This window comes from Notamacropus eugenii, chromosome 6 (assembly GCF_028372415.1).
Source record: "Notamacropus eugenii isolate mMacEug1 chromosome 6, mMacEug1.pri_v2, whole genome shotgun sequence".
NCBI lineage: Eukaryota > Metazoa > Chordata > Mammalia > Diprotodontia > Macropodidae > Notamacropus > Notamacropus eugenii.
This window is the reverse complement of record NC_092877.1, coordinates 106,882,286-106,901,589: the sequence shown is the minus strand read 5'-3', so window position 1 is coordinate 106,901,589 and position 19,304 is coordinate 106,882,286. Positions and strand designations below refer to the sequence as shown.

Genomic DNA, 19,304 nt, shown 5'->3' with positions numbered 1-19,304 from the left:
AAGCTGGGGAGGGAGGGGATGCTCCTTAATGGCTACCTAGAGTCTCATCCAGCCAAACAAATCCTCCCAGTGAGTAAGCCCCCAAAGGACAACCTCACCTCAGAGTATGTATACACTTTTCAGAGCTGGAGGGCATGACCCTCTGACCCAGTACCTCAATAGAAATTAGCAAAAGGTACTGAGGCCTATTAATGGGCAGGGAAGATCTTTTAACTCCTTCAACTCCCCCCCCCCCATTAACCTTACATTAACATTACATATGCTAACACTTTATTTGTACTGACACAAAAGTATAATAGGTGCTATTCAGGAAAAACCACCATCTAGCATGTTTTTGCTATTTAAGAATAAAATTAAACTTGCAGTTTTATTCATGTGGTTTGAATAGACATAAATACATCTTTACTCAGGTTACCTGGAAGAAGTTGGAAAGGGAAGATTATTTAGGAGTTAAATTCTTGTGAAGGCAGGTAGTATATCATTTTAGCTGTGAAATAGGTATAGTTGTTCTCCAAGTTTTGTTTCTTTGCATAACTCATTAAATCTTGTCCTTACATACACATATATGATTGTATTTTTTGAAATGCTTGAAGTAGCTATACTTTATGAAATATTTATATGTGCTAGTGGAATGCCATTTTAAAACAGAAATTTCTGGTTGTTTTAAGCATAGTAGAATTAAATGTTTATTCTATCTGATAAGAAACACTAACTCCTAAATGATTATGCTCAAAATTATCTAGTTGCAGAAGAAACTGATTAAAGTTAAAATTGATCTATTTAGAATAATATTCATAAAAAAATAAACTAAGGGATAGTTTGAAAAAGGGAGAAGGGAGAGGAAAACGACAAAATCCTTGTTGACATATCTTTCTCCTAGCAGTTAGTGTTTAGAGTATTTTACTACCTGACTGTGTTGGATATCAGTCCTTTAACCTTCAAGCTTAGATTTTGAAAAAGAGTGTTTTAGAATTTTTATCACCATAGTTGAGTCTAAGATCTAAAAAAACTCAAGAATCCTACACAGCTATAGCTCAGAACCATCTGGTAAGTCAGTTAGTTGTAACCTAGAACCAATTTTTTAGATGCTATAGAGTTTCAAGGCATATGCAGGGTACTTTAAGATCATAGAATGATTGATCTAGAGCTAGAAGAGACCTCAGCATGCATATTTCTGCCTCTCTCATTTATAGATTAGAAAACCTGAGGCCCAGAAAGGATATAATTTTCCCCAAGGTCACATAGATAACAGCAACTGGGGCTCAAATAATTCCAGGGCCTTTGCACTGTAGAATTCTTCCATGTGGTTAAACTAGCTTATTAAGTCTACTTGGAGAAAAGTGGATACCTAGAGCTTGATACTGAAATGTTGCAAAACTGTGTGACCTTCTCTCAGTTCTCAGCCTTGATAACACTGAAACTGTTGACATTGTTGACCACTTCTCCCAGAGCGGTTGGTTACTTTCTCCCCTTTTGATTTTAACACTGCTTTCTCCTGGTTCTTAACTACTTTGTGCCTCAGTTTCATTATCTGTGAAAAAAAAAAAGGGTCAACTAGTTGACCTCTGACACCCTGTCCAGCTCAAAATTTTTGGTCATATGATTCTTTTGTTTTATAGTTCCTTCTTACTCTCCTTTGCTAGATCACTGTGGATATTACCCCAAGACTCTGTCCTAGGTCTAATTCTATCACTAAACCTTCTGTTACAATTTTATCAGCTTCCATTGATTCATTCATTCAGCAGACATTTATTAAGCATGTATTGTACCAAGTGCCATACTATGTATTAGAGAAATAAAGACAAAACAGAATAATCTCTTCCTTCAAGATGTTTGGGGGCAGGTAGGTGGCACAGTGGATAGAGCACTAGGCCTGGAGTCAGGAAGACTTCTCTTCATGAGTTTAATATAATTTATTTATTTTCAGTTTTCAACATTCAATTCCAAAAGATTTTGAATTCCAAATTTTCTCCCAATCTCTCCTCTCCCCCTACCCCAGGACAACATGTACCCCAACCACCCCTGTCCCCAAACTGCCTTCTCTTCTATCAGCTCCCCCCCTTCTCTCATTCCCCTCCCCTCTATTTTCCCTTAGGGCAAGATAGATTTCTGTATCCCATTGCCTGTACAGCTTATTTCCCAGTTGCATGCAAAAGCAATTTTTAACATTAATTTTTAAAGCTTTGAGTTCCACATTCTCTCCCTCCCTCCCTCCCCGTCCACCTTCTTTGAGAAAGCAAGCAATTTGATATAGATCATACATGTGTAGCCATACAAAACACTTCCATAAGTCATGTTGCAAAAGACTAGCCACATTTCCCTCTATCCTGTCCTGCCCTCCATTTATTCCATTTTGTCCCTTGACCTGTTCCCCCACAATTGCTTATCCCTTCTATTATCCTCCCTCTCCTACTCTTTTCCTTCCCACCTTCCTGCAGCTTAAGATAGATTTTTATACCCAATTAAATATGTGTTATTCCCTCCTTAAGTCAAATCCAATGAGAGTAAGGCTTTCTTCACTTTCACCTCCCCACTCTTCCCCTCCATTGTAAAAGCTCTTTCATGTGAGATGATATACTACCTCTCCCCTTCTCTTTTTCCTAGTACATTCCTCTTAGCATTTAATTTTATTTTTTAGGTATCCTCCCTTCATATTCAGCTCACCCTGTGCCCTCTGTCTATATCTATATACATACATACATATAAACACACACATATTTTTATACATATACATACACATATAGCTACACATATATAATATACTTACACACATACATATATGTTCCCTCTAACTAATACTGAGAAAGGTCTCATGAGTTACAAATATCTTTCCACATGGGAATGTAAACAGGTCGACTTTAATGAGTTCCTTATGGCTTCTCTTTCTTGTTTACCTTTTCGTGTTTCTCTTGAATCTTGTATTTGAAAGTCAAATTTTCTATTCAGCTCTGGTCTTTTCAACAAGAATGCTTGGAAGTCCCTTATTTCATTGAAATTCCATTTTTTTCCCCTGAATATGATATTCAATTTTGCTGGGTAGATGATTTCTTAATTTTAATCCTAGCTCCTTTGACCTCTGGAATATCATATTCCAAGTCCTCTGATTCCTTAGTGTAGAATCTGCTAAATCCTGTGTTATACTGATTATGTTTCCACAATACTTCAATTGTTTCTTTCTGACTGCTTGTAATATTTTCTTCTGGACCTGGGAACTTTGGAATTTGACCACAATATTCCTAGGAGTTTTTCTTTTGGAATCTCTTTCAGGAGATGATTGGTGGATTCTTTCCATTTCTATTGTACCCTCTCATTCTAGAATATAAGGGCAATTTTCCTCGATAATTTCTTGAAAAATGGTAGTGTCTAAGCTCTTTTTCTTTTAATCATGGTTTTCAGGTAGTCTAATAATTTTTAAATTGTCTCTCCTGGCTCTATTTTCCAGGTCAGTTGTTTTTCCAATGAGATATTTCACATTGTCTTCTATTTTTTCATTCTTTTGGTTTTGTTTTATAATTTCTTAATTTCTCATAAAGTCATTAGCTCCTGTTTGCTCCATTCAATTTTTAAGGAATTATTTTCTTCAGTGAGCTTTTGAATCTCCTTTTCCACTTGCCCAATTCTGTTTTTTGAGGCATTCTTCTCACTGGCTTTTTGGATCTCTTTTTGCCTTTTGGGTTAGTCTATTTTTAAAGGTGTTATTTTCTTCAGCGTTTTTTGGGGTCTCCCTTAGCAAGTTGTTGACTCATTTTTCATGATTTTCTTGCATTGCTCTCATTTCTCTTCCCACTTTTTCCTCTACTTCTCTTACTTGATTTTCAAAATTCTTTTTGAGTTCTTCCATGGCCTAAGATCATTTCATATTTTTTTTTGGAGGCTTTGGATGTAGGATCCTTGACCCTGCTGTCTTCCTCTGGTTATATGCTTTGATCATCCTCGTGTAAGAAAATAACTTTTCACCAAGAAATTGACTTTCTATAGTCTTATTTTTTCCCCTTTTTGGTCATTTTCCCAGCCAATTACTTGACTTTTGAATTCTTTGTTAAGTGGAGGATATACAGGCCCAAGTCTCAGGGGTTTTGTGCAGCTGTTTTCAGAGATATCTCTAGGGACCTATGAATTCTCAGTTTCTCCAAAGTGGTATGATCAAAGGAGAGGTGTTTGTTCCTCTCCTGGCCTGCCCTCTGGTCTGTGAGCAACCCTGGAACTACGAGTAGGATTCCCTCTCCACAGCCACCACCAACTCTGCCACACCAGAGTTCCTCGTTGCCCCAGGACCACCACCCAGGACTGTGATACAGATCACCTGCTCAATTCCCCCACTTTCTGTAGACTGAGAACTCCAGAAGCAGTCATTGCTGCAGCAGTGACTGCTGCCACCCTGGGGCTGGGGTTAGGGCCAAATCATGTTCCTCTCTCATCCAGGTGAGAGAGCTTTCCCACTGACCTTTGAAGCTGTGTTTGGGGCATTTGTGGGTTGAGAAGTCTGGACACTGCTACAGGTGCCAGTGATTCAGTGCCCTGAGACCTGTGCCATTCCCGTCTGTGGTGACGTGGCCCACCTTGGGCTGTGCTCTGCTCCAAGCCCAGTGCAACAGACCCCTCCTCTCGGCTTGTTTCGCTGTGTCATTTTGTGGCTTCTGCTGCTCTAGAATTTGTTTAGAGCAGCAGAAGCATTTGGGGGGAGAGCTCAGGCAGGGCCCTGCTTCTTACTCTGCCATCTTGACTCCACTCCCCCTCTTCTTGAGTTTAAGTATGGCCTCAGACACTTACGAGTTATGTGACCCTGGGCAAATCACTTAACCTTGTGTGCCTCGGTTCCTCATCAGTAAAATGCCTGGAGAAGGAAATGGCAAACCACTATAGTATCCTTGCCAAGAAAATTCCAATTTGGGCTCATGAAATCTGGACATGATGAAAAAAAATGACTCAAAAAAATTCAAGTTTTCATTCTATTTAGAAGAAACAAGTACACAGATAATTGAGTAATAAATATATAAAAAGTAAATATAAATACTTTTGGGGAATGGGGTTGGGGATGGAACTATAAACTGTGGGGTAAAAGAAAAGCCTGATGTTGGTACTTGAGCTGAGTGTTAAGGAAGTTCAGTATTCTAGGTAAGGAGTGATCACATTCCAGGCCTGGGCTTCCTAGAACAGAAGGCAGATAGAATGTCATGTACAGGGAACAGCAAGTAATAATAAAAATTTATCAGCTGGAGTATTTGTTAGCCAAAATAACCATGCTAGGTAACTGTTCTTTGTTTGATGACACTGAACTCTCTGACCAGTTAAAATTCCAAAGCTACATCCTCCTAATGACTTCACTAAAAGTTCTCCAATGCATCAGCATGTTATGGTGATGCCTTTGAGTTCCAAAAGGTGGTGTCAGTAAAACACAAACTCTTGCAGGTCCTACCAAGCCGGAAAGTCTTCACCTTTGGGCTTAGTGACAAATATAGACCTGGTCTTCTGGCTCCAGATCCAGGGCTCTCTTCTTGTATTATTTTGCCTCATGACAAATATGAGAAATATAAAGAAATAGACACATTTACCCCAAACTCTAGAACCAGAAGAACAAGCTACATTGACCAACATTGTATAAAAAACAGCAAACTGTGTAAGTAAACAAATGATAGAGAATAGAAGCAGACACAAAGAAAATATTTTGTAAGATTTTCAAATGTAAATAGACCTGATTATGTATTTTTATTGAATGTTATACATTATTTTGTTTACATTTGAAATTTTCAATTTTTACACTAAATTATTTTTTAATTCCACTATTTCATCACTGTGGGTGTACTCCCTCCACTGCTACAAATCACACACCTTTCCTGACCACTACAAACTCTTGTCTCTCTTATAGAATTACTTTGTTTATACTTAATGTATGTACAAGTCTCCTGGGACAGAATGTAAATTCCTTGAGGACAAAGACTATTTGCCTTTTGTATTCCTTGGCATGTAGTAGTCACTTAATAAATCCTTGAATGATGACCTATGTGTCTGTCCAGTGTGGATCAAATAAGATATTTATAAATCTTATAGTACAGTGTCAGACACTTAGTAGATGCTTAATAAATGATTGTTTTCTTCCTTTCCTCCTCCCTTTTCTGCCTTCTTGCCTTCTTCCCCTCTCTTTCTCTCCACTTCCCTTACCTCCTCCAAGTACCAACCTACCCAACTTCTGACAACTGCTTTTCAGAAAAGTTGGCTGCAGGGTGGATTATTTTAGCCACAGAAACTAGACAAGTGGAGAAAATGTTCGCACTGAAGAAATCATGGATCTTTTAAATATTGTAGAAAGCCTAAAGGAAGTATTTTTCCCAGCTATGGCTAGGGGAGAATTTGTTAATTAAATCAAAGATAAAACAGACTGTGGCTTGCATAAATCTGGAAAGGTTTTGCAAGAAAAAAATCACTTTATCTAGAATAAGAAGGAAACTGTCAATTTGAAAAAAAGACTTTGTAACTGACAGAATAAGATATATGGGAAATTAAGACAAATGTCTATATCTATATATGTGCGTTTATGTACATATACATACATGTATGTATGTATGAATGACCAAAGACCATTTTCTAGTAGATAAATGGTCAAAGGATATAAATAGTTCATAAGATCATAGACATTTAGTACTAGAAGTATTTTGTTTATATCTACTCCAACCTTTTCATTCAACAGATCAGGAAACTGAAGACCAGAGAGTTTGAGATTTTCTGAGGGCCATACAGGTAATAAGTATCAGAAGCAGGATTTGATCCCAGGTCCTATCACTCCAAATTTATTGTTGTTTTCCTTTCTTTTTCCAACCTTCATACCTTTTTGTGTTTCATGAGCCTGAAATGTACATTCAGTTTTTGGGTGTTAAGTAAAACCTCAAAACTGTTTTAATCTGTGTTTCTTTTAATATTAATGATTTGATTGTTAGTAGTCTGCAATTCTTTTGAGATTTGGTTCTTATTCTACAAGCCTTGCTTTGTACTCACTATAAGAGATAGCATGATATAGTACATAGAGAGCTGAATTCAAGAAGATCCAGGTTCATTCAAGTCATGCTGGCTTTGTAACCCTGAGCTAGTGACTTAAGCTGTTGGTGTTCAAGACAATTCTCCAAGACTCAAAAGTTGCAGAGAAAATGGTGTCTTATCTAGTTTCCTCAGCTGGGTGTTCCCTTTTCTTAGCACAGTGTGTGGCATATAAGCAACCCTTAATAAATACTTTTGACTTCACCATCTCTGTGTGCCAGGCACCATAGATACAATGAAAAAAGTGAAATCTTCTTTGTCTTCAAGGACTATACATGCTTCTAAGAATGTAATTTTCTTAGAATCTCTAGCTTCTTTCAAGACTTAGATCATTGACCTATAGTAGAGCCTTCTTGATCTGCCTAGTTTTTAATGCTCTATTTTTCCTCATATTATCTTACATTATTAATTTTTCTGTCTTATCCCCCTGGTAAAATTGAAGTTTCCTGAAGGGCAGAACCAGTTTTCTTTTTTGTACCTGTATCTGCACTCAGTATGTGGCTAGTACATTAGCATTTGTGGAATTGCATTACTACTAAAATTACTACTAAATAAGGAATGTGACTGTCTGATGAGCACAAGAGTTTCTCCAAATATCTCAGTAGGCAAGGGTCCATCTTTTATTGGTATGGGAACTCTGCCATGGCAGACTATAACTCATCTTTTAACTTTTTTTTTCTTAACTACATTTTTGAAGATTTATAGTAGAGAGATACATGAAATTTGAAACAGTTGTGACCTGATCATGATCATCCACATGTCAGAGATGAGACTGGAATTCAAGAGTCTGACTCCAGCTCCAGTGCTTTAGCTACCATACCATGTTGCACCTTAAAATACTGGGTTGGGTTTTTTTTTTTTTTTGGTGGCTGTAGAATTTATTTTAATGTCTGAAATTTAAACAGTTAGGATGAATTATTAAGAATTCAGTGGAAAAAGTTGGTAAATACTTTAATTCAATTACAATATTAGAATAACCAAGGGCCTGACTCTTGAATGAAATATTTTCATTCCAAGAAGATTTGGGCACCACTACCCATAGGCGGCATCCATGTTGGAGAATTGAATCATCTCTGATATAGTTTATTTAAAAGGAACAAATTGGAATGTGTAAAACGTTAATAGTGAACTTCAATGAATTATAAAAGTATATCAGACCCTGCTTTCAACTTAATATACACCTTGACTTATCATTTCAAATAGTTTTTTTTAATAATCTTTTAAGAAAAAAAGCACATTTTCTCAAATGATCTTTCTGTTTTTGAAGCATTTATGTTTTTGTCTTTGGTGGCCTGGCTAATTCATGCAAACCTAGTATGATGGAATACTGTTTCAGCTTTCAGAGGGGATCCTAACATGTCCTAGAATAGGCAGTCCATGGTACAGAACATTGGTGATCTGATTGTCTAGATCTTCTATAACATGTTTTGTGAAATAACTTTGGTCTTTTATAGCTTCTGGTAGTAGTAGGTTTTTATGAGTAGCAGGTTATTTCTAAACCAACAGATAATACCAGTATAGACATATACATAGTGAAATAGAACTAGAATGTACAGATTCATAACAGATGTACAAATATGGAAAAAATGAGACTATAATACTAAACAAAAATGCCAGAATAAATGTTTGTATTCAAATCCACTATACGTAGTCAGGACATAGGCTATGTTAATGCTGATAACTTTCCTTAACTGAAATTGAGAATTTTAAAATGGAATAAATATAATTGTAATCTATTGGCAGTCTTTTGCTAAGTAAATAATAGCATCAGATGAAATGAAGCTCTTATTTTGGTAAAGCAGCAATCAAAATATGGGCCATTTCTACTCATAATGATTTGTACTGCTAAGCTACCTAATTCTTGATGGAATTAAAATAATTATAATTCATCTGTGTACCAAAGAATTGGTCACTTAGTCAATCAAGTCACTTTTTCCAGAGCACTCCGTTTTGTCCTTTTGGTACAAAAATGAAAAGACAAAATGCACTTAGGTTTTCTTTTATTTTTTTCTCTTGTTTAAATTATTCAGTTTGTAACTATATTAACATCTAAATATATAGCAGTCACAGATGCATTCTTTTTGATAGAAAAATCAGATAGCTTATTGATAAAACCTAAACAGAAAAGGAAAACATAGAGAGTATAACACTTCTATGCAAATACAGTATTTACCATCTGCTTTTGAAGAGATTACTCATAAGTGATCCTCTGTATATGAGTTACTAAAAAGATCAGAACAAATGACTATCTTATATTTGTTTCTCACAAGTTCTCATTTAGTCTTTGGAACACTGTCATATACTGAAAACTGTATAGCTTACTTGTAGCTTTTTTTGTTAATTGTGTTATTTCCCTTTTTTGCATTCTTTGAAAAGAGCCAAAAATTCATTAAAGAAATTTCAGTGGAACATTTTCAAATTGAAATATTAGGAATAATTATGGAGACATTAGTTTCAAATTGTTTTTAGAAAAAGGCTACCTTAAAAAGACACTGGAAATAGTATAATTACATGTCAGTATTAGGACATGAATGTTTTAACTAGTATAGTATGAAATTACTGTATTGGATCTCATTGGCTGAAAAATATCAGTCAACTGTTTCTAGTTCTGTGGTTGTAGAGATATGCTTGACACACACAAAAAATTCTCAACAAAATTGCTCTGTTTCTTGGCACTTAAGTAACTACAGCAAAGTTTGGAAGGTTTTCACTTTTGATTTCTATCTCCCTATTCTATTTAGGCCTAAACTTTCTGAGTGCAGATGTGTTGTTTCTTTTCCCCACAGCTATGATTTTAATTCACTCTGCTTTTACAAATTTCAGCTACCAAAATATTGCTACCCAAGTTTGTTTTAACAGCATGACCTAATAGTATATTTTAGTATTGTCTCATCTCCTTGTAAAGAATTTGTTACTTGTAAAAGAGGTTTTATTTTTCCCTTTGTGATTTAGTTATCTGGGTTTTCATTTTTAGTTGTTGCTTATTTCTTCAGGTTTCTTTCTTAGATAAAATATGATGAACCATTTTAAATCATTAATTAAATCATGTCATGTGAGCTTGTGGTATCTTTTCAACCATAATATTCTGTTCTATAATCTGCATAGGTAAATTACAAATTTTTCACTATAGTTGTGTCAAAACCTCAGTAATGATTGTGCTTCTTATTACTGTCCCAATCATATTTCAGCATTTTGCTTAGTTAATATACCAATCAGAATTGTCTGAATAGTACATTTGCATGTAACAGTATAACCATCAAAATAGGTCAGTGGGTCATTAGGTTATTAGGCCAAAAGAAACCCCCAAAACAAACAACCCATCTCTGAGTTAATTTTACATCTTGCATTGATATTATGAAAAATAGAATCCTTTTGCTTTTTTAAAGTCATATAACATTTCATAATGTGTTATATAATGCTTAACTTCATGTGTGTATGTACATATATAGATATATGCTTATATATATGTATGTGTATGTGTGTGTGTATAGACATACATATGTAAAAAAAGAAAACAAAACATAGTCTATGTCCTCCAGGAGCTAACAGTTCTAATTAGTTCACATCTAAAGATGTTCCCACAGGTTGGATTAGGTGAGCCTGTTGTTATTTTTATATCAGTTGTTATTGTTACATTTGATAACCATTTGGTGTCATTAATCTGTGTGCTAGGTTCATCCGCTTACATAAATTTGGAAGGTGGTCTCAGTAATCAAACCCTGTAAAGGTAGTTCCTGCTTTGTCAATTTTTCTCCATATTGCCTGACAAAGCTGTGGAGATAATAGGTACTTAGATATTTCTTAACTTGAGATAAATTAGTAAATTGGTATAGTTTGAGCCATATTTTCTCATCTTTAAAAAATGAATATAAAATTCAGTCACAAGATTACCTAAAACTATAGTCTGCTCAACTTTGTTTCTTGGTATTAGAGATTTATGTGATTAAAAAAAAATTTGTAGATTTCTTTTAAATAAGTTATGTTGAGTTGATCTACGGTAAGCCTAAATTTTTTGCTTATGTATAATTATTTGGGTTTTATCTTCTGTTATTCTGTTTTATTTTTTGTACAGAAAAAATTATTAAATTTTAAATAATGGTATATAAAATACCCAGTGTTATAAACTGATTTTTGTCAGTGCATGCTAATCTGTTTGTGGAATATGTAGGCAGATTCACATTCTGGGGATCAGAGTGGTTGTTTTTATTTGGTTTTGTGACAGCTTTTTTTTTTTTAAGTTAAATCATTCTCATATTCTTCTTCCTCTTTTTTTTATTTAAACAGCACTTGGAGATTTGATGACATGCTACAAAGAACACTTTGAGCCTTCATTTTCCTGAAGAATTCATTTAAAAGGTCTCAGAAGTACAAGAGGTAAAGAAGGGGCTGGCACAATGAGCTACAATGTTCTAGGACAGTTACATTGATTAACATCTTTTCTGAACAGTTAAAGAGATATGTATTAACTATTTTCAGTATCATTTGAAAGCATTTATTAAACACCTCAAATATTCCAGGCATTGTGCTGTATGGTAGGGAACATTCTTGCCCTCAAGAAACTTAACATTCTATGAGGAGTGGGAATGAGGAAATGAGGGAATACAACATGCACAGAAAATTAAATACAAAATATAAGCAAAATACGTACAAGGTAAATTCTGGCAGGAGGGAGATAGTAGCAACTGGATGGATTAATTAACAAGGGCTTCAAATAGAAATTGGTGTTTGATCTAAACTTTGAAGGAAACTAGGGATTCTAAGAGGCAGAGGTGAGGAGGAGGGAGTATATTCTAAGTATAGCCTGTGCAAAGGAATGAAGATAGGAGATGTAACATGAGGAACAGAAAGTAGGACCTTTTGGCTACTTCATAGAGTGTGTGAAAATGTAATGTCTAGTAGTGATGGTCTGATGAAAGGTTCCATCCAAACCCAGCTCCTCTGAGAAACTGTTATTTGACAAGCATTTATTAAGTGTTTATCATGTGCTAAGCACTGGGAATACAAAAAAGGGGAAGTGGAGGGGAATATGCCCCCTGCCTTAAAAGAGTTCACATTCTAATGGGAGAGACAATATGCAAAAAGCTGTGTACGTATAAAATATATTCTGGAAAAACTGGAGTTAATGCCAGAGAGAAGGCACTAGCAGGGAATAGGGTTCGGGGAGTGTTGTGGGGAGACCAGGAAAGAACTCCTGTAGAAGATGGGATTTGAACTGAGTCTTGAAGAAAGACAAGGCAGCCAGTAGAAAGAAGTGAGGAGGGAGAGTCTCAAGGCATGAGAGACTTTGAAAAGGTACAAACTCAGGAGTTGGGAGTGTGATAGGTGGAGGCCAACAAGAAGGATTGTAGAATACATGGAGGGACACAAAGTGTAAAAAGACTGGAAAAGTAGGAAGAGTCCAGGTTGTAAAAGGCTTTAAATGCCACACAGAACATCCTTGAAGTACCAGAGAGCCATTGGAGCTTTTTGAGTAAAGAAATCATACGGTCTCTTTCGTAGCCAAGCAGAAGATACACTGTAGTGGAAAGAAACCAAATAGAGGTGATTATGCCATTCCACATATGAGTTGATGAAAGTCACCCATTGTGGTGACTGTGTCAGAAGAGAAAGCAGAATATAGATGAGAGGTTTTGTGAAGGTAGAATGATAAAATTTGACAACAAATTGGACATGTGGGATGAGTATGAGTGAAGAATTTAAGATGACACTGAGTTTAGGAGCCTGAGTGACTAAGAGAATGGTATTGCCTTCAACACTAATCAAGCAGTTGAGGAGAGGGAAAGTTTGAAGGGGAAAAGATAATGAATACTGGTTTGGACATGTTTGAGTTTGAGATATCTATGAGACATTGAGTTTGAGATGTGTAAGAGTCAATTAGTGATGTCAGATTAAAAATCAGGAAAGAAGGCTGAATAAATAGATCTGAGAATTACACGTGTAGAGATAGTTATTGAATCAGTAGGAACTGACAGGATCACCAAGCATGTTAGAGAGAGAAGAGGGCCCCAGGACAGACCTTTGAGATATGTCTGTAGTTAATGGATTTGCCCTGGATGGAGAGTCCAGCAAATGAGGTTAACAAGAAGCAAACAGGAGGGGGAGGAGCCAAGATGGTGGAGTAGAAAGATACACATATGCTAGCTCCTACCCCACAGCCCATAAAATACCTGTAAAGAAGAACTCAACAAATTCTGGAGCAACAGAAACCACAGAACAACGGAGTGGAGGAGATTTTTATCCCAGAGAGACCTGAAAGACCGACAGGAAAGGTCTGTCTAGCACTGGGTGTGGAGCAGAGCGCAGCCCTGCCTTGGCCGCACAGCACTGAAGGGAGCAGATCCAAGCAGGCTTCAGGGATGGAATCTCCAGATGCAGCGAAGATCCCTCAACCCACAGGCACCAAAGGTCAGTGAGAGGGTCTTTTTGGCTGGCCGAGAGGGGAGTGGGGTGTCCCCATAATTCGGGCCTCCTCAGGTGGCAGCAGTAGAGGCAGCAGCAGATGGGGCTCCCAAAGCAGGCAGTATTCAGCATCCATTGTTGAAGGTCTCATCAGAAATGCCCTGAGGGAACTTAGCCCTGAGTGGCAGCCCAGCCCCTACCTGAGCAGCTGAACTTAATCTCAAACTGAATAGCACCCCTGCCCCCGCCAAAACCCCCTGAGGGATTGGAGCAGCTCATTTGAATCTCAGCCCCAAAGCACTGGCTTGGCAGAGCTGGAGGCCAGGAGGTTGTGGAGAGGAAACTCAGAAGTCAAGTAACTGGTTGGGAAAATACTCCAAAAAAAGGAAAAAAAATAAGACCATAGAAGGTTACTTTCTTGGGGAACAGGTGTCTCCCCCCATCCTTTCAGATGAGGAAGAACAAGGCATACTGTCAGAGGAAGTCAAGGCCTCTGCCTCCAGAGGGAACTTAAACTGGGCTCAGGCAGTAGAAGACCTTAAAAAACAAGTTAGCAGTTTACTAAAGGAGAACCAAAAAAATGCTGAGGAAAATAACAGCTTTAAAAAGAGGCTAACTCAATTGAAAAAAGAGGTCCAAAAAGCCAATGAGGAAAAGGAGGTTTTAAAAAGCAGAATTACCGAAATGGAGGAGAAGGTTCAAAAGCTCACTGAACAAAATAATTTGTTAAAAGAAAGAATTGAGTTCAGGGAAACGAATGACTATGAGTTAAACCAAGCAATTAGTAAACAAAACCAAAAATTTGAAAAAATAGAAGATATTGTGAAACAACTCTCATTGGAAAAACAACTGACCTGGAAAATAGAACGAGGAGAAATAATTTAAAAATTATTGGACTACCTGAAAGCCATGATCAAAAAAAAGAGCCTAGACATTATCTTCCATGAAATTATCAAGGAAAATTGCCCTGATGTTATAGAATCAGAGGGCAAAAATGGATATTGAAAGAATTCACTGATCACCTCCTGAAAGAGACCTGAACAGAGAAACTCCTAGGAATATTGTGGCCAAATTTCAGAGTTCCCAGATCAATGAGAAAATACTGCAAGCAGCTAGAAAGAAACAATTTGAGTACTGTGGAAATACAATCAGGATAACACAGGATCTGGCAGTTTCAACATAAAGGTATTGAAAGGCTTGGAATGGGATATTTCAGAAGTCAGAGGAAGTGGGATTGAAACCAAGAATCACCTACCCAGCAAATCTGAGTATAATACTTCAAGGGAATAAATGATCATTCAGTGATATAGATGACTTTCAAGAATTCATGTTGAGGAAAAGACCAGATGTATATTTAAAAATTTGACATCCCAGGACAAGAATCAAGAGAAGCATGAAAAGGTAAACAGAAAAGAAAAATCATCAAAGACTTTCTAAAGCTGAACTGTTTACATTACTACATGGAAGGAAAATAATTTTAACTTTTGAATCTTTTCTCAGTGTTTGGGTAGTTGGAGAGATTGATTGTACATACACATACACATACACATAGATAGAGAGTACAGGGTGTGTTATATCAGAAGAGATGATATCCACACACACACACAAAATAAAATAAAATAAAAATTAAGGGGTGAAGAAGAAAAATTCCGGGAAGAGAAAGGGAGTAATGGAACGGGGCAGGCTGTAACTCACAAAAGAGAAAGAAAAAGTCTTATTCAATGGAGGAGATAAGGGAAAAAGGGAGGGGGTGGAAAATAAAGCTACTCTTCCCACATGTGGCTGGAGGGAATAACATGCTCACTAAATTTGATATGAAAATTTATATCGCACCACAGGAAAGTAGGAGAGGAGGCGACAGGTGGAGTGAGGGGAATGTTAGAAGGGAGGGCAAATAGGAGAAGGGAGTCACTAGAAACAAACACTTTCGAGAAGGGACAAGGTCAATTGTAAGGGGGGAAAACAAGGGGGGATAGGGTAGGACAGAGGGCAATATAATTAGTATTACACAGCATAATTATTATGGAAGTCTTTTGCAAAAGAACACATATTTAGTCTGTATTGAATTGCTTCCCTTCTCAGTGGGGCTGGGGAGGGAGGGGGAAGGGAGAGAAGTTGGAATTCAAAGTATTAGAAACAAATGTTGATAATTTTTATTGCATATAATTGGGAAGTAAGAACTACAGGGAATGGGGTTTGGAAATTTATCTTGCCCTACAAGAAAAGAGAGAAGATGGGTGTAGGAGAGGGGTGGGGTGTGATGGAGGGGAGAGTACATTGAGGGAAGGAGTAATCAGAATGCAAGGTATTAGGAAGCGGGGGGAGGGGGAGTGATGGGGAGAAAAATTCGACATGTTACAAAGTGAGGTAAAAGCATTTAGTATTAAAACAATAGACTGAATTAATTACTGAGAATAAATCAATGACATCTTTAGTTTGGGGAAAAGAATTTCAGTCTAAATTTCCTAGAGGAAGGTAACCTCGGGTAAAATTTGGTATTGATGGAAAAGTCAAGGTTTTAATGGTAAATTTGATTTTATGATTTTATGATTGCCATTTAAGACTTGCCTCAAAAGATGTTCCTTAGCCAAAGTGAAACTGTAATCATATTTGAAACCTGGTTATTGGAACTTGCCATTTTTAGATGCTATGGGACTATTAAGTGACTGTTCTTCTGAGTCTAACTCCAGGTATGGGTAGCAAGAAAGGCGTTCTGAGCCTCCAGTCCATGATGCCAGTAAGCTGATGAGATGCTGGTATGAACTGTATAGGTGATCTCAAGGGAAGGGTGGGAGAGAGGCTGTTCAGCATGGGCTGAGGTGGAATTCTCCTGACTTAATTTCCCCACTGACACCTGGCAGACTTTAAGCCTGACTGAATACAAGTGGATAATCTAATCCTCCCTGGAATTGACATGAAGTTGGGGAGATATTGTATCCCTGCAATGTCCCTACTCTTGGTGGCAGTTTCCTATAGTCAAAAGATTTGTAAGCTTAATACCAGATCTATTCAATTATAGATTATTGGTAAGGGAACATCCGAGGTTGTCTAAAATTAAGCTATTAGGCATAGGACTTTAGACCAACAACAATAAGTTAGGGTCCTTTAATTCTTAGTAATACTGTGGAGACAATTAGGTCAAGAGCTTGTGAAGTTAGCAACATAAATATTATCTGTGTCTCAGTTGGTTAATGTTTAAAAAAAATTGCTTTATGGTCCCTATTGTAAATGCTTTAAAAAGAAGTATCACCTGACCAAAAGTTTGAATTGCTTTATCTGTTATAGACTGTGTTAAAAATAAATTTAAAAAAAAATAAAAAAAAAAGAGGGAGCAAACAGAAAGAAAACCAAGAGAGAACAGTGTTCTAAAAACCCAGAGAGGAGAGGATATCCAGGAGACAGTGATTAACAGTATCAGTGACTGTAGAGAGATCAGGAAGGATGAGGCTTGAGAAAAGGCTATTCTGTTTGCCAATTAAGAGATCACTTGTGACTTTGGAAGAACAATTTTTTCGCAAACGATGGGGTTGAAAGTCAGATTGAAGAGGATTTAAAAGAGGAGAGAGGAAGTGGAGTCACTAATTGTAGATGACTTTCTGAAGGAGTTTAGCTGAAGAGGGGAAGATAGATATAAGATGATGGGATTATAGGGACAAGTAAATTTTTTTGTTGTGTTTTTTTTTTCTAAGGATGGAAAAGAAATGGACGTTTTTGGAAGGAGCTAGTAAATTGGGAGAGATTGAAGATTAGAAAGACATGGAGATGATAGGAGGGGGCAGGCTGCTGGAAAGGATAGGGAAGGGATAGAATCAAGAGTGCATATAGATGAATTTGCTTTGTCAAGGAGAAGGGTCCCATTTCATAAAGAGATGAGGTGAAAGTGAAAGTAGTGGGGAAAGAGGAAATGTGAGATGTGAAGGGAAGAAGAGGGATGCCTAGTCTAGGACTCCACAATGTATCTGGAAACTTGTGGGTATTCTAGTTGGAGGGTTTTTGGGTGAAGGTGAGGATGACCCAGAAGCCCGGAAGATCTCAAGTCCACAGGGACTAAAGCTTGTTAGAACCACAGGACAGGAAAAAGCCAGCACTGTGGCTCACACACCCAGGCTTATCTCAGGATACAAAGCCAGTTTCTGGTAGGTGACAGCAAAAAGACAGGGGACTGAGGTACCCTGGCAGCATTCATCTGTAGGCCCTCCAGGAGGCCTGAAGCCAGTATGATCTGATCTATTGATATCTCGTCGTGTTCTGTCAGGGATATCTCAGGAGTCAAAGCCAAATTCTGATAGGAGACAGAGATAGGGCAGAGGTCAACAAGTATTTTGAGCCACCAGGGGACTGAAGCAGAATCTGAAAATGAGGCAGAAGATGAAGATTGATCCCAGGGCTGAGGCTTAGATTCCTATCCTAGGCCAAGGCTTTGTAATAGGGCACGGAGGAGGATCAGGACCTAGTTACCCTATTCTGAATTGCAGTAAGATGACATCAGAATTTAGGCTTCAGTGGTTAAGTAACCAGGGCCCTGCCATCTCATCCAAAAATTGAAGCAGAGTATAGAAATAGTATAAAGTCCCAGTCCAGCAACTGAAGGTAGAAACAGATGTATAGAAATGGTGAGTGAGTCCACAAGAACTGCTAAAGATACCAGGTGGAGAGAATGGAGACTAACACTGTTCTGTACATGGAGAGTCAGATGTGGGCTGATCTATTAAAAATAATAACATAGGATTCTTAAAAATATACTTTTGTATACAAGTGTAGAAGGCAAATAAAATAGGCTTATTTCTGCATTTGTCTTTTTTTAGTAATATCTTCTGTAAATTGTTTGGCAGCAATATCACCTTTCCATGAGTATTTAGAAAGATAAATTTTTGTTGAGATTTACATAAGGCCCATGCCATTAATGACTTCTGTTGTCATAAGACAGTAATGTAGTGCTTACTCAACTGGTGAGTTTTTCTACTGTATGACTTTGAGCTCAAGTTCCTTACGTAAAAAGCTTTTAATTCCTGGTAGTAACTTCATCTTTTGTGATTAGTAAATTATAGTAAACTAGTAACTGGAAATAATTTTCCCCCACCCTCAATTTTAAAAAAATTTTATTTTATCAGACTCTACTTAAGATCAAGGTTTTATTTTTTGTTTTTATTAAGCAAATAAAAACCTAAAATATAACTTGTCTTATATTAGTGAATTACTTAAGATTTGTTAATGTTATATGCCAGGACGTGAGTATACCATGGAGACTTAAAATCTTTCTTGATGTACTTGGCAGTATCAGATTGACTCTTTAAGAAAATTCTTTTTTAAAAATTTATTATGAATTTAACAAACTTAAATGTGAATATTTCAGTAGATAAGGAACAGATAAAGGGGTTATATGTGAAATTGTTCATATTAACTTTTAGCTCTTAATTGTATTTGTTTTTTAAGCATTTATTAATTCTAACATGATAGTAACAAAACTGTTTTTCCTGCCTTTTGACTTCTGAGCTTCCATATGCTTTTTTCTATATTTTTCTAATGTTTCATTGATATTCTTTTCATCATTTTTTGCATCATTCTTGCTACTCACTAAATCTTCCCTCTTCTCCCCTCCTCCCACCAAAGCCTTCCCTTATAACCTATAAGAATAGCAAAATAAAACAAATCAACACATTGTTATGTCTGATTCTATGTTGCATGGGATTACTACTGTACTTTCTTGTGAAATGTGTGCCTGGATAGCATCCCAAAAGAAAGTTCTTTTAACACATTCCTTTCACCACTTTGCTTGGTTAACTTTCAGTTGATACTATCTTTGGGAATATGGGGTAATCCTTTTTATTGAGACTGACAGCTGGGCCCTTTCACTTCTTATCCTGTTTACTGTTGCT

The 19,304-nt window shown here is 36.9% G+C and overlaps 1 protein-coding gene across 5 annotated transcripts in view; it reads left to right on the top strand.

Moving 5' to 3' along the window:
* The window catches only part of CLOCK (clock circadian regulator), a 127,194-nt gene that overhangs the window by 46,148 nt on the left and 61,742 nt on the right, over positions 1–19,304 (top strand). For 4 of the 5 annotated variants that reach the window (XM_072620802.1, XM_072620803.1, XM_072620799.1 and 1 more), the window contains exon 2: positions 11,314–11,403. The gene's annotated coding sequence lies outside the window, so the exon portion shown is untranslated. Of the gene's footprint in view, positions 1–11,313; positions 11,404–13,184; positions 13,435–19,304 lie in introns of all 5 variants that reach the window. The other variant, XM_072620801.1, reaches the window with a different exon arrangement.